Here is a 15,454-nt window from a genome sequence, read left to right as displayed (position 1 = left end):
AAGCACTTTGTCTAATACCATATAATGAAGATCATGGCAAAGTTGGGATTGGAACACAGTTATGTCTGGCTGCAATGATACATAATTATTATGCCAAAAAAACACAAAAAAGTGGGGGAGGAAATGGGTAATCAATGTGAACTGTGCCATGAAGGGAGGGTTCAGACATAAAGCGCAGAGGAAGCAAAATGGGCGCCATTGCCTGTGCATCTCCCATAAGTCAGGTACAGTGGTAGGCAATGGCATGCATCAATCCATTAAATCAGAGAGCAAAATGTAAGGGGCCAGCATGTGGTCTCCAACTCAAGGTCAAAGATGAAACTCATACTGGGGTTATAAGTGTGAGTACTATTCATGCTCCAGATGTTTTAAGCTCCTACTATGTGCTAAGTCCAGCAAACATAAAAATCAACCTAACGGTCTTGGCAGTTACACACCATTCTGTTAACCTCTCCTCAGCTGTATCACAAAGCATCCCCAGAAACAACTCATTACTCAGCACATTCCTCAAAATTTCCTGTGAAGCCCCAAGAAACACGGTTTAAAAACTCAACCCAAGATCTAGAAGAATCCAGAACACTCAGATACCAGGGCTTCAGTCTGTTGGCATTTAATATCTTTATCCAAGCCACTCTCATATCTGGACTGAAGCAGTTGTCTTCCCTATCAGAGAACCATTGAATCTGCAGTTATCAAAATGACACACCTTTTACAAAACACTTTCTCATACTCCACCGGAGCATGTTAAATTCACAGCAATCCCATGAAGTTTGAAGAGTATATCATGTGCTCCCACTTGGCACGTTGGGGAACTGGAGTTCTTGGAACTCTAGATAGTGACCTGCCCCAGGTGATACAGGTAGTAAGTGGCAAAGACCAGGTGGGAGCCAATCTTCGAATCCCTCCTTCTCAGTCTAGTGCTCTTTCTCCTGAAGCAAGCTCCTTGTCGAAGGCCTTTTTCTGATGTATCATTTTTGAAGCATCTCCTTAAGGGTGATCTCCTACATCACCAGGTATAACATTATCATCTCAGCTCCATTTTGGCTGGGCATGGTTGTTTAAGGGAGACTTACCAAGAGCTGAATTCTTAGGACAGTCGGGGTTTGCTTTCCTCCCTCACTGGTAGGTCTGTCACTGGTCAGCTCTTACACTTAGCTTCATAAAGAACAAAAAATGTCCACTGTAATATGGGTAGTTCAAAGGCTCTCTTCTGGTTGGCGTACGAATTGAAACATTTTTTAAGGAAAATTGGCAGTATCAAAATCATAAATGTACATACCCTTAAAGCCAACAATTCACCTCCAGGAACCTATCCGAAAGAAGTTTTCACGTGAGTGAGCAGAGGACATGCATCAAAGCTGTTCCACTGTAACTTTGCCTATAAAAACCAAAAACTGAAGAAAACCAAAATCCTCCTTGTTAGTACAACATTTTTTTGAATCATGGTATGTCCATGCTATGGAAGAGCATGCAGCCATTAAAAATAATGAGCTACTCTGCTTGTACTGTCATGGATGTATATTCATGTTGTTAAATAAATAAAGCAAGTTGAAAATAACATGAATAATAGGATCAAACACTTCTGTTTCGAAAACAAACAAAAGCGGGGAAAAAAACTCAGATCGAGGCCCACCCCTTGGGCTTCAAATAGACGCCCAGGCTGTCCTGGGCCTATGATTTCAGGGAGGGGGAGGCAAGGAGAGAGCTGCGAGGTGCTGCCCTGGACTGCTCTTTTCTGAACATCATTAAAATTTGATTTTGAAGTTTCTGTTCTTAATGATATCCTAAGAGACCTATGAAAGATACCAACGGTGCAGATTACAAAATTAAAAGTATGATTAGGGCTTCCCTGGTGGCGCAGTGGTTGAGAGTCCGCCTGCCGATGCAGGGGACGCAGGTTTGTGCCCCGGTCCGGGAGGATCCCACGTGCCGCGGAGCGGCTGGGCCCGTGAGCCATGGCCGCTGAGCCTGTGCGTCCGGAGCCTGTGCTCCGCAACGGGAGAGGCCGCAACAGTGAGAGGCCCGCGTACCACCAAAAAAAAAAAAAAATTATGATTATCCTGCCCCGCTGACTGAATTGCCCCAGCTGTGTACCCTCCTCTTGTATGTATGAGTTTATATAATATATTGTACAACTATTATACATACATACCACAGGGGGAGAATATATACCATCAAACTATTAACACTGGCCCCTCTAGGGAGGGATGCAGGACAGTTCCATGATTTTACTTTTTATACTTCTCATTATTTTATTGTTCACAAGGCATTATTTTATAATTTTTAATTTAAAAAATGTAAAGGTAAAAACCATTCATTTAGGCCTAATAGAAGAAAATAAGAAAAAACAAACAAAATGGATGGCCTCTCACCATCCAAACCTCACCAGAGCAAATCCCAATTACATAGCAATACAGCATAGCAATGCCTTACAAAGCAGCTTAGCAGGGAGCAGGGTGGGGAATTAGTCTGTTTTGTTGACAGTCCAGGACAGTGCCTGGCTCATATTAGGCATTCTATTAAAAAATTACTGAATGTGGAATGAACAGAGAAGAACTCAGGATATACACAGAAAGGCAACTTTACTTGATTTAAGCAACTGAGATTAGGAGGCCAAACTGTGACCAAATACCAATACTTGTGAGTGCAGCTAAGACTAGTCTGTAATTAGTATATCAAGTGTTTGCCTACCTGTAACCACTCCTAAATTGCTTTTACACATTTACTCATCAAATATCTATTAAAGCCCCTAAGGGGCTTCAATCAAGCCGTGCAAGTGGACCTATAAATTCAGTGTTTGAAAATGTTGCTTGTTAGCAGACATAGTCCTGGGCAGGGTTGTAATCCTGGTTCTGACTTCACCCACCATAACTCACTGTGTGACCTTCTCTGGCCTCTCATCTTCCTGAGCTGTCAAAATGGCAAGGCTTGAGCTAGATATTGTCTCAAAATACATAATCTCATTATGCTCCTGAGAATAGATTCTCAGAAATCCGGGAGCTCTGGACACTAGCTCCAGACACGAACAACTAAATGTCACTCTTATGTCCCTTCAGCTCAAAACTGCTGATCCTAAGCATGTGGAACTGTGGCCTTGCAGTATCACCAGTGTCCTAAGACATCAAGTCCCCCTTTCCAGGGGTTTCGAAGCTCAGCCCCAACCAAATGAACACCGATCCCAAGTTAAGTTTTCCTGGAGATCCCTGTGCAAGGCGAGTACATTATAAGGGTCAAGAGCACAGTCTTTAGACTAAGATCTGGTTCCAACCCCGGCTTCACCACTTACCAGAAGGATGACCTTGAATGAGTTACTGAATCTCTCTCAGCCTCAGTCTCTTCTTACATAAAACAGGTAAAATAATAGCACCTACCTCGCACTCAGTGCCTGGCAAGTCCTTAACACAATGCCAGGAGCAGGGTAGAGGTTGTAGAAATGGTAGTTCTTAATGAGTGAGTGAGGATGAAGTGAAAAGGATTGTAGTTACAGGATGGGAGATGTGAGGTCCAGCAAAGCAAAGGTGACTTTGGGAGCATCCTCTCAGGAACTGCGGTTACTGTTTCCTCCGTGGGTTGGGGGCCAGGGGAGGGTAGGATGCCTGTGAAGGATTGATGGAGCTCTAGCTTCCCCAGGCTGACTGTTCCTCTGATAATGGTGTATTTCTCTCTTGTGCCCACCCTGGTGCACAGCACCCCCTCGAATCCATTCCCTGGAACTGGTGTGTTGCAACAGTGAATCAAAATCAATACCACCGTTGTTACCGACCCCTATCTGCATAAGACAGTCTCAGAGCTCCCAAGTCCCAAACCAAAGCCTGACTGTTCCTTCGGGAAGGTCACTCCCGAGGAGACCAAAAGAAGACTATTTTCCAATAGTTTTATAACCTTGGGGGACTGGGCTGATGACGGAAAGTGTGCAAAGGCATTATGACAGAGTCACCAACTCTAAATTCTGGGATCCCCAAAGCGCAAATTAGCTGCTAACTGGTGCAGTGGCTCCACCCACCCATCCGTCTACCCTCACCATGTCATGCTGCATCTAATTCAGCCTGCAAAGGAACGTGTTTCTTGGGACCCAGGCTGGTTGGGAGAGTTTGTAAAGACAAGATCCTTTCACTTTGTGTTTGTTTTCATTTTCCCAAGTGGCTCAGTTCTAACATGAAAAGTGCAATAAACGGGGAGTATCAGTGTTCGCTGAAAATATCACTTCAGAAGTGAAAATATATCCAAACAGCCAGCTGTAGTTTGAGAGGCTCACCCTTCTCAAAAATGGCAGCTGCCACCAAAAGTACATTGGAAATCTCTCTCCTCTCTCCCTCCCCCTCTCTCTCTTCCTTCTTCTTCCAGCTCTCCCTCTGTCTTGCCATTTAGCTTTAATTGCCCTGTCAGCTCTAAAGGCTGCTAATTGACGCCTTTTATTCTGCATTAAAACTCCTCGGGAAGAAAGGAGCTCACGGCCCCCCCGAGCTGCGCGATCCGGCCGATTTGGCACGCCTGTCTCCCAGTGTATGGAGCTGGGTGCTGCCGCGCTAGGGGCAGGCGGTGGGGAGTCGCGGAGGCGGGGAGGGGGCTGGGCAGGGGTTGGAGCGTCTATTTTTAGTGAGGGTTTTATAGAGTGGATCCCTGTGGCTTGGCTCCACACTGAAATATTGTCCTCGTCTCAATGACATAAACACAGGGCAACTTGGAGATCTTGGCGCCAGCCCTGGCCGGAGCCTGTGAATGGGCAGAAAGGTGGGGTGGGACTAAGCGAGAACCCGGCTGTAATTACAACTAAATCCGCCCCCCGCCCCCAGCCCGGGCTCTGCGGCTCCCTTAATACCGCAAAAAGCCTCTGCTTTTGTGTAGGGAAGATGAACCGAAGTTACTCAAAGGTCTACCAAGAGGCAGCTAATGGCATATGGCTTGGGGAAGCTTAGGTTAAAAAGAAGGTGTTCGAGAATGAATTAAACAGCCATCGCCATCAGTGAAAAGCAGGCAAAGTATGGAAGGCTCCGTTGGCTCCTGCAGTCGATCCAGGGCGTCGCTGTCTCCGCAGATCATCGAGCATCGAGACCCGGCCCTGGTCCACTGAGACATTGGAACTGATAAATTGGAACCAATTAGCACAAGGTCTCAGTATGATTCTTTGGAATGTCCCAGACTGGGCTGGACGAAGCTGTCGCTCCGGACTGCCTCAGACGTGGAGCCACACTTTCCAAAGCCTATTTAAACATAGCCTTGCTCCCCTCCAAATGTAATCCCGACCCTCATTTTTATCCTTGGAAGCTTTGGGGAGGAAGGGAGTGGGGGCAGGTGGGATTTTTCATAGCCCCCTCCCCCACTCCCACGGCCCCGTAAATAAATAAAAGATTACACCAAATTCCATTTGAAGTTGTCAGTCCCGGAATGGAACTTTTATCCCATTATGAATTTCATGGCTGAGACGGTTCAGAGTTTGAATGTGGCTGACACCTCCATTGAAAGGCCCTAATTGCAGTTGTAGGAATTGACTGCAGACACCACACTGTACACACCACCGCATTCCTCCGAAGAAAGAACATCCTATGAGAGCAGCCCCCGGCCTCCCCTCAAGGCAGTAGAACTGTCAAGGTTTCACTTAAACTTTAAACCAAAGTTGCCCTATCTAAGGGCCAGGTGCTAATTTGGGATTCTGAGGTCGGGCAGATTTGCCTTGGCTGACAGGGCTGTTACTATACCCAGGGGGCTAGCGGCAGTCACGCTTCAGCCTCAGAGACAACCAGGAAGGCAGTCTTTCAATCCATAGGGACCCCTGAAGGACTGCTTTTATTTTCAGATGAACTTCCTCTGAGCCTGAGTGTCCAGAGTTGCTGGCCTACCTGAGTCAGGAAGGCTGCCTGCTGGGAGTGCCCAGGGGAGGGGGCTCTTCCCTTCACCCTGTGTCCAGTGTCCCCTGATGGGGACCAAGCCAAAGAAGGGTGGCATGTGACAGGGAACTGTGAAGCTGTTCTCCTCCTCCCTCCTTGCTGGGCACCAAGGATGTGTGTGTGTGTGTGTATGTGTGACAAAATGCACATAATGTAAAATTCACCATTTGAGCCATTTGTAAATGGCATTAAATAGCATAAGTACATTTCCATTGTGTGCCACCATCACCGTCATCCATCTCCAGAACATTTTTCCTCTTCCCAAACTGAAACTCTGTACACATTAAACTTTAACTCCCCCCCCCTTTGGCAACCACCATTCTACTTTCTGTCTCTATGAATTTGATTACTCTAGGCACCTCATATAAGTGGAATCACACAGTATTTGTCCTTCTGTGACTGACATTTCATTTAGCATAACGTCCTAAGGTTCATCCATGTTGTAGCATATGTCAGAATTTCCTTCCTTTTTAAGGGTGAATAATATTCCATTGTACGTATACACCAAGTTTTGCTTTTCCATTCATCTGTTGATGAACACTTGGATTATTTCCACCTTTAGGTTATTGTGAATAATGCTGCTATGAACATGGGTGTATATGGGTTGCAGTCCCTGCTTTCAGTTCTCTGGGATATATACTCAGAGAAGAAATTGCTGGATCTTATGGTAATTCTATTTTTAATTTTTTAAGGAACTGCAATACTGTTTTCTATAGCAGCTGCATCATTTTACATTCCCACGAGCAGTTCACAAGGGTTCCAGTTTCTCCACATCCATGTCAACACTTCTTTTCATTATGCGTATATACATATAATAGCCATCCTAATGGGTATGAAGTGATATCTCATTGTGGTTTGGGACGCCAGAGATTTGTGTCTGTTTTGTGTTTGCTTTGATAGCTCTCTTTCTCTTTCTAAAGAAATATAAATACACATAAATACCCACCAAGTGCGTCACCCTCCTTCTCTCTCTCCCCAAAGATAACCACTGTCTCCAAGTTGGTGTGTATAATTCCCATTCATTATAAGATTTACCACATATATTTGCATCCATTAATAATTTATACTACTATTTTGTAAGTCACCTTGAATTCCATTTTTGTGTCTCTCTTCACCACCACTTTCCATATTTACTGGTTGTATCAGGAACACCAGAATCAGAATCCTAGATGAAACAAAAAAAGGGCCATCAAGAATAGACCACATGCTTTGAGGTTGGGCAGAGTTCAACCACAGCTATGCCACTTTCTACTTGGGTGACCTTGGTCAAGTCACTTGACTTCCCTGAGTTTTAGTGTCCTCGCTTATAAACTGAGATGTTTTGAGGACTAAATGATATAACAAATATAATGCACCGTACCAGGCACACAGCAAGAACTCAGAAACTGGTAAGAAAGCAGAAGAGAAGAAAGAGGTTAACATCCATTTTCTTGTGGAGCTGTGCCTCTGCCCTGCTGTTACTCACGCAGAGCGCCCACTGACTGCTCTTGCCCACATCTTCATGCTGCCACAGGGTAGGACAGACCGTGTGCAGAAGTATAAGGTTCACCCTTTACAGAAACGTGGATTTAAGGTGTGGGAGTGAGGGTCCCCCTCCTCCCCCTCTTCCCCTCACCCAGAGAGCAATGGAGACTGGAGGAAAGTGAGCAAGGAGGGAGGGAAGCCTGAACTGTTCTGCCAAGTCACCCTACTTGGGGGAGGACATTCAGCTCAGGCCCTGAGCCTGGCTACAGAAACTGTAATCCAATACCTTAATCCATTTCTTCTTCAAAGCGTTGCCCTGTGTGCCAGGTGGACAGAACCCGAGTGATGCCGAGCTGCCCCTGAGAAACTTTTGCACTGGGCTGTGTCATTCAGGCTGGGAAAAGTATACCCAGAGGGGCGCCTTTGACCTGGTTATCTGGACAGTTGTGGCTATGGAATGACAGCTTCGAGGACCTAAAGGATGTTTAGGGAATTGCACCTCGTCAGTGTTGACAGTGAACCTAGCCATTGATCCAGCCACCCCCAGCGAGTGCTGACTGAGCCAGATGGTGTGCAAAGCTCTTTGGCTACACAAAGAAGAATCAGACACCAAGGGGAGCCTAGTCTTCAGCGAGATTCGTGATCTTCGAACCTTTTGGAACGCCTCTGAACCCACCTCTCTAAGAAGACAGCAGGGACTTGGAGCAGTAGAGGCAGAAGGGAGAGAGAATAGTTCCCAGAAGGACTGTGTTCTGGGGTCTCAGGGGTGGGGGTGGGGGACTCCACCATCTTCCTTCCCAAGGGCATGGACTGAGTTGAGCCTGACATGTCACAGCAGCTGTGCCTCCCCAGAATGAGCTGGGATCACATCACTCAACTACTCCCGACCCCCAGCCCAAGCTGCAGCTTCCTGGGATAGAGCCAACCTCTCCTCACCCCCTCCCCTGCCCTGACTCGCTTCTGCTGCCAAAGACAGCAGACCTCAAGATACTGAGCTGCTAATTTGTGAGGATTCAGGCTGCTGAAGGTGTTGGTACAACAATCAGGCTGTCTCCAGTTCAGCATGGGCGAGCCATTGGTGTATACCAGTTAAATAATAAAGCAGCTATTTGGGTCCACTTGGTCTTTTTATTTTCCAGATACCTATGAGGGACCTAGTTTATAAGAAAAGATCAAACAGGGAATTCCCTGGTGGCCCAGTGGTTAGGACTCGGTGCTTTCACTGCCAAGCCAGGGGTCAATCCCTGGTCGGGGAACTAAGATCCTGCAAGCTGAGCAGTGCAGCTGAATAAATAAATAAATAAATAAATAAATAAAATCAAACACAAGCCATTGCTGTCTGGATTTGCTGCATTAATTAAGACATGAGGGACTTCCCTGGTGGTGCAGTGGTTAGGAATCCACCTACCAATGCAGGGGACACGGGTTTGATCCCTGGTCCAGGAAGATCCCACATGCCGCGGAGCAACTAAGCCCGTGCGCCACAACTACTGAAGCCCGCGCGCTCTAGAGCCCGTGAGCCACAACAAGAGAAGCCACCGCAACGAAGAGTAGCCCCCGCTCGCCGCAACTAGAGAAAGCCCACGCACAGCAACGAAGACCCAAAGCAGCCAAAAATAAAATTTTTTTAAATAATAAAAAATAAAAGTAAAATAAATAAAAACTACATTAAAAAAAAAAAGACATGGACATAGTTTTCCCCACCATGGTTTCCCTCCAACCACTACCAGGATCCATTGTTGTCCCCAAAAGAAATTAAGCAGCTCAGGGCGTCACTGACTCACTAGGCACCTACTGTACATCAAACACAACGCTAGGCACCAGGATTAGAGAGATAAACTCCCATAAAGAGCTTGCAGACTAGTGGTCAAGATAGACAACTGCCTAGAATGCCATCTGGTAATCCATAACCTAGAAGAAGGTCCAGATGGCATAGGAGCTGAGAGGAGGGACCTCATTCTGCACAGAAAGAATCGAGAATGGAGGAGGCAACGCTTAAGCAGAATCTAAAAAATGATTTTGCAGATGAGGGAGATAGTAGGCAGAGCAGGCTATGTGTAGAGACCTCCAAGGAGTCCTCTAAACAGAAGGTAGATCAGGGTCAGAATGGAAAAGGCATCCGGTGTCGTAACGTTATCTTGAGAGTCACCAAGAGAATCCTTAGAGGTTGTTGAACGATTGTAAATAATTCCATTTCTATATACGAGTTATTTTAGCCTGTTTCTCCTTCAAGAATGCCAAGACTTTGGGAGAAATGAGAGGGGCACTTGGGTGCACTTCCGTAGAAAGCTTCTTGCCTTGGGTGGGCCAGTGCTATCTGCAAGCCCTCCTTCTCTGTGGGAACTTAGGGGAGCTTTGGTGAGAGATGAGGGCCTCGCCTAGGACCCTAATAGCTGTGAGATGAAGAAGAGTTGCTATCAGGGACAAGTCAGAGACCTCACCAACCCCCCACCCCACAATCCGTCGTCACGGCCCTGTGGTCCCTAGAAGAGGACAAGTGCCCCAAAACTTGCCTAGCTGTCAAAATATTTAGAAGAAGCATATTGAAATCACACATGGAACAATAGGACTACCTCAGAAGTAAACGTTCATGCTGTTGAGCAGCCTAAGCCATAAACATTTAGCCTCGAATGTAGCTGCCTCTCTTTCTGGGCTGGGGGCTTGAAAGAAAAGCAGAGTTCTATAAAATGTGATCTGCCAGGATTTTCTTACCCCCGTGGCATGATAATTACGATGCCTCTTATTACATTTAAAGGCTCATCTGTGGTGACTCAAATCCTCCAGGATGTGAGGAAGGCAGCTTTGCATTTGTCTCAATGTATTTTGCCGAACCGCTGCAGTAATTCACTTTTGAAACACAGCAAAGTGAAAATGAGGTTTGAACCGCAACCTTGCCTCATTACCAGCCCGCCCCCTCCCTGCCACCTCCAGGCACTTCAAGGGCCCTTCTCCCAGCATTTTAGGGATTATCTTTGCGAGTTTAATCAAGCTTTACATTAACTAGTTAACATGGTTAAGCCTTTGTGTGAGGAAAGAAATGCTTGTCTGAAACTGTAGTGTACTGGAATCATTTTGTAGGGAGGAGACCCAGAGGCCCAAACATTGGACTCGGCTCTAAACTTATCCACCTCTCTACCATGGATGGGAAAAAACTTTTTTAATTTATATGTTTATAAATAATTTATAAAACTAAGTTTTTTCTAAAAATCCTATACATAGTGAATGGTACCTTTGAAAAGTCTTGTGTTGAAACACGAGTATATCCGCCAACCACGCTGGTGAAAGACTAGCCACTGTCTTATTTACTTTTATTTGTATTTTAATTAATATGTTTGCTTATGATCTTAATTATGCCGAAGAAAAGTTTGAAAAATCGTTGAGGTATGTGGGAGACACCTGATGGGTTAGAGGGAAGGTAGGAACCCCTTTTAGAAAATTACGAAGGTTGTTTTTATAACTTTGAAGCCTCTCTTTCAATTCTGTAGGTATGTTTTGTGAATTACAATAATGAAATGCCATCATTTTCTTTTCTTAATTGAGGTCATTTTTCAATGAAGCTGGGTAAAGACCCTAAGGTGAAACCTTAGATATAAGAAAAATAAAAGCAGTTGGGGGCTTCAGAGACATTGTTTGTCTTGAAAGTGATGTGAGGAAGCTTGATCAAAAGCCTTGTTTTACTACAGTCATGCTCCATTATGGAGGGTGGGACTGTGGGTGGGGTGGGGGAGGGGAGGATGAAATGAGCCCTCGCTCCAACTTGACCAGGTTGTCAAAAGTCACTGGCCAGAGTAAATCTCCCTAGCCTGCTGGTATCGACGACCTCTGAAGTAAGCCAGATATGGATCGGACCAAGGGACCAGTAACGGACCAACACAGATGGATGCCTTAGGAAGGCCCCATTGCGCCTGCAGTCCTGAGCTAAGAATCCTCTCCCTACCTCCTTAGATAATCCTGGAGTCAAAGAATATGGCCTTCGGCAGCTCCCTCACCTCTCTGGGCCTCAATTTCCCTATCTATAAAATGGGGATTTAATTGCCCCTACTCCAGAAGCTCTTGTAAGATGTAGATAAGAAAATGTTTGTAAGGCAGATGGTAAATTCCTGGCACATGTTAAACTTATAGCCCTGTTTCTAAGACTGGCAATTGAGAGAGAAAGCCTCTTATTTAGTCACTTGGGGACCCTGTCCTCCAAACCCTCAACTGAGGTGACTTACTTCCAGTACCCAGCCCCCGCCCCAAACTCATTCCAGACTTTCCAGACTGTAGGGTTTAGATCAAGCGTGAGATTGGGCTTTGGTGCATTTTAGTTTTGTTTTGTTTTTCAGCCCAGTGGTGGGTTTTGACGTGGATATCACTTTATTTTGAAAGCAATCTGATTTCTCTGTAGACGCCCGTGACGGGAGATTAAAGTGTCATGAAACAGTGCCTATCACATACTTACATGCATGCGTACAAACACTCACCCCTGCGCACAAAAGCTCCTCAAATGGGTTTCTCCCTCGCCTCACCATTGCACATGAGCGCTGAACCATTTAACTAAACCTGAAACAAAGATCATCCAATAATACGAGTCAGCCCTGCCCGGCAGCCTGGTGCTGGCTTCAAAACTCTTTTCAACACGTAGAACTTTACATGCCATTTCCAGCTTTACTCATGCCTGATAGTTACTTTGGGGCAAGTTGTTGCCACTAAATTCACTGATTTTAATCTTTCATTGACTTTTTCCTAAATACAAAAATGTTTTATGACTGCTCTCTCTTTTTAAACAGATTTACATACAAATAACGTAAAGTAAGGTTCTCTCCCCTCCTCACCCCAGCAACTTACCCAATTCTTTACAGGTAATCATTACAATGAATGATTTATAAGCATATTTTTAGGGATTTTCCCCTACACATAAACTAATCCCTGCATAGAGATTAAAAGCCAGGGTTCTAGGGCTGAACAGCCTCGACTTCAATCAGAATAAAGTTTTGTTTTTGTTTTTTAATAGGGGCTGTCTTAAAATATTTAGGACCTATAATCATCATATTCATATGGTTTCCAAAGTTTCTTTCATATATTTCTAAACTCAAGTATAAATTCAAATTGGATTTGAAACTGCTTAAGACCCTTGATGGCTCACTATATAAACCCCTCGTCTTCCAGCCTTTAGTCCTCAAGCCCCAGCACTTAGCACTGCCAACTTGTCACAGCATTTGGATGGTGTTCCCCTCCCCCCACTGCCCCAAATATCATCCAGCCACTGTCCCCTCCTCACTAGACTGTGCCCTCCCATTTGTCATTGGACATTGCATTTCCTAAGGAGTTTTTTTGGCTCCTCCATCCCACCCCAACATTTCTGTGCTTTGTCGTGGCAGTTGACATCCTGACTTGTAATCTTGGGTTTATTTTTCTTTCCCCCCCCCCCAGTAGTCTTTGAGAGTGTCCGGAAACAGGGTACATGCCTGGTGAATAGGTGGAGGAATAAGACCGACGGATGACAGTAGGTGATCATGGAGAGTCATTCCAAGTCGGCACCAATACTTGGTTGGTGAGGAGACAGAGTTGGGGGCTAGGAAAAAATTCAGAGACGTGAGACTGTTGTATTAGGTGGATTCAGTAGCCAGAGCCTGCGAACACCCCACCCAACTCAAATAGGGGAGGTTTTCACTTTATTTTTCACTCCATTGAGTTCCTGTCTCCTTGTTATCTTGAGTCTTCGAGGGGATAAGGGAGGCTAGACCATATTATCTCAATAAACATCTATCTCAGGCAGCAGGATGAGAGGATGTGGGGGAAATGGGAGCCTAAGTTGAGATGGGTGCTTGTGTGTTTGACGGGGTGGGGGGAGGCTGTGTGTAAATTCCTCATGGTAGGTGGCTAAGGGGGACTGTCTCCAGGAGCCCTTCCGGCCTGGGTGGCAAAGGCGGGGGTGTGCATGGGAGTGCACCCGGGTCTGTTTGTATGCCCCATTGCTGTATGTGTTGTGGTAGGGGAGGTATGCTCATCAGCAGATGCATCAGTGTCTGTAAAGTGTGCACCCATGTGAATCCATAAGGGTGAATGGTGGCAAGTGGGAAGCAAGTCCTAGAACAATTGGAGTTTTAGTTTCTCTTACTGATGACAGCTGCCTTTTCATAGAACAGCCCCTCCATCACTTTGGAGAATCCTTTCCTGCTACATGCTGAGGCAGTAGCATTCCATTCACTTTCCTTTTGAAATATTGGGTCACATATGGTAAAAGTCCACAATGCAGAACCAAGTTGGGTTTGATTTTTACTTATTTTTTTTTAAGATTTTTTGATGTGGACCTTTTTTTTTAAGTCTTTACTGAATTTGTTACAATACTGCTTCGGTTTTATGTTTTGGTTTTTTGGCCACGAGGTACTGGGATCTTAGCTCCCCAACCAGGGATTGAACCCGCACCCCCTGCATTGGAAAGGGGAGTCTTCCACTGGACCCCCAGGGAAGTCCCTTGATTTTTAAATGTATGTATTTACGTATGTATGTGTTTAGAGAGGGAGTATGTGTGTGTGTGTGTGTGTGTGCTCGCGTGCGCGCCCGCACACGAGTGAACGGAGAGAAATGATAAAAAGATTTCCTTTCCAGATGAGAACCTCGAGCCCAGAGAGACCCAGACCCCAGACCAGGAAAGGCAACATCAAGCCAGGAGAGCTGAAGGCCGAGGCCGAGGCAGCGCGTGCTGGCAACGCCGCAAGGGCAGAAGATGGGCCCGCCAGCGTTGCCTCCACCCACCCCCAGGCCCCCCACACCAGGGCAGGCTAAACATGAGGAGGCTTCTGTCTCCAGGGCTGGAAGAGAGGCGCCCTCGTTAAAACTCAGATAAACAGTTTATCAGGAGATGAATGAGCCACCGGGCTCCAGAGTCGCTCCCGTTCCCCAGCGTGGAGCCGGGTGGGCGGGGCGGGGGCCGGGGGCGGAGAGGGAACCAGACTGGGGAAGGGAAGGGGCTGTCAGGGCTGGAGCAAAGCGCTTGCCTCCTTCGGCCTTTAGCTTTGTCTCTATCTCTGGAAATGTATTTCCCATTTGTTTACCCATTTCCCCACCCCAGCCCACGATTTAGAGTCATCTCCCTCCCATTCTCCCCTCTTTCTCGCCTTCTATTCCCGCTTCCTATGCTGGTTAGAACTTCACTCTTGTAACTGGAATCCCATCACCAAAAAAATCACACTCAAAAACTTAGACCCTATGGTGAAACTGCACTGGCCTCCACCCTGGCTGTGAGTCCTGAACTGGCCAGGTTTCCCACAGCCTCCCGCAGGCTATGGGGAGCCCACCACCCTCCCGCCCTAGAAGCCTCCACTGTCCCATTCCTTCCGCAGTCAGGAGAGGAAAGTGACAAGCCTTGTGGCTGACTTTTCCTCACTTTGCTAAGTTGGGTCAAGTCCAAAAATGCCATTTTGGGTCTCATTGAGAGGAAGTCCATCAAATTCGACATTTATGGGACCCAAGAGACAGTCAGAATCAGAGGGTGACACAATTTTCATGTGCCTGGGATGATCCGGGGCCTCAAAGATGGCCACTGTCATGTTTTCTCCTTTGTGGTGCCTCGTGCTCCCTTGACCTCTCTGTGTCACGGGGCCCCAGAGAGGGAAAGTGACTCACCCGAGGTCACACAGCTGCTAGGTTTCAGGTTTTCCAAAGTCAAGCCCCATGTCCTTTGCACATCACCCAAAGCTGCCTCAGGTCTATGCTTCCAGGGCCAAAAAAACAAGATTGTTGAATTGTTCTGAGAATCAGCTGAAAATAAGAAAAGATGCATAAGGTCCTCTTGCCTTCACCTGGAGTTGCCGAAGCCATGGTTCAAAAGGCTGCTTCCGTTTCCCTTGACAGAGTACCTTGCAGGGACGGAATCCTGGGATGCAGATAACCAAGAATGGACCTAGAGTCACTTCGTCCACTAGACTCTTCCCACATAGGCTGCCAAGGCCCGAGCCCCTGGCCAATCCCCACTGACATCCAACTGCTCCCCTCCTCACCCCACCCCCTGGGAGGACCTGATCAGAGAGCTGAGCTGATCACCATCCCTCCTTTGGCCCATCTCCCGCCCCACCCGCCCCACAGCTTCCTTTGGAATAAATACACCCTCTTTGTCTCGCTTG

At 46.5% G+C, this 15,454-nt stretch overlaps 1 long non-coding RNA gene across 1 annotated transcript; it reads right to left on the bottom strand.

Moving 5' to 3' along the window:
• Nucleotides 1-4,337: 4,337 nt before the first annotated feature.
• LOC309793353 lies at nt 4,338-15,113 on the bottom strand. The gene is made up of 5 exons (XR_014291911.1): nt 14,958-15,113; nt 12,797-12,903; nt 11,813-11,891; nt 6,971-7,050; nt 4,338-5,067 (listed from the first exon to the last, which is right to left on the bottom strand). It is a non-coding gene; the product is annotated as an uncharacterized lncRNA (long non-coding RNA).
• Between the last annotated feature and the right edge of the window lie 341 nt (nt 15,114-15,454).

This window comes from Mesoplodon mirus (genome assembly GCF_964341445.2).
Source record: "Mesoplodon mirus genome assembly, chromosome: 18".
Lineage (NCBI taxonomy): Eukaryota > Metazoa > Chordata > Mammalia > Artiodactyla > Ziphiidae > Mesoplodon > Mesoplodon mirus.
The sequence above is the reverse complement of the archived record's forward strand: the minus strand, read 5'-3'. Positions and strand labels throughout refer to the sequence as shown.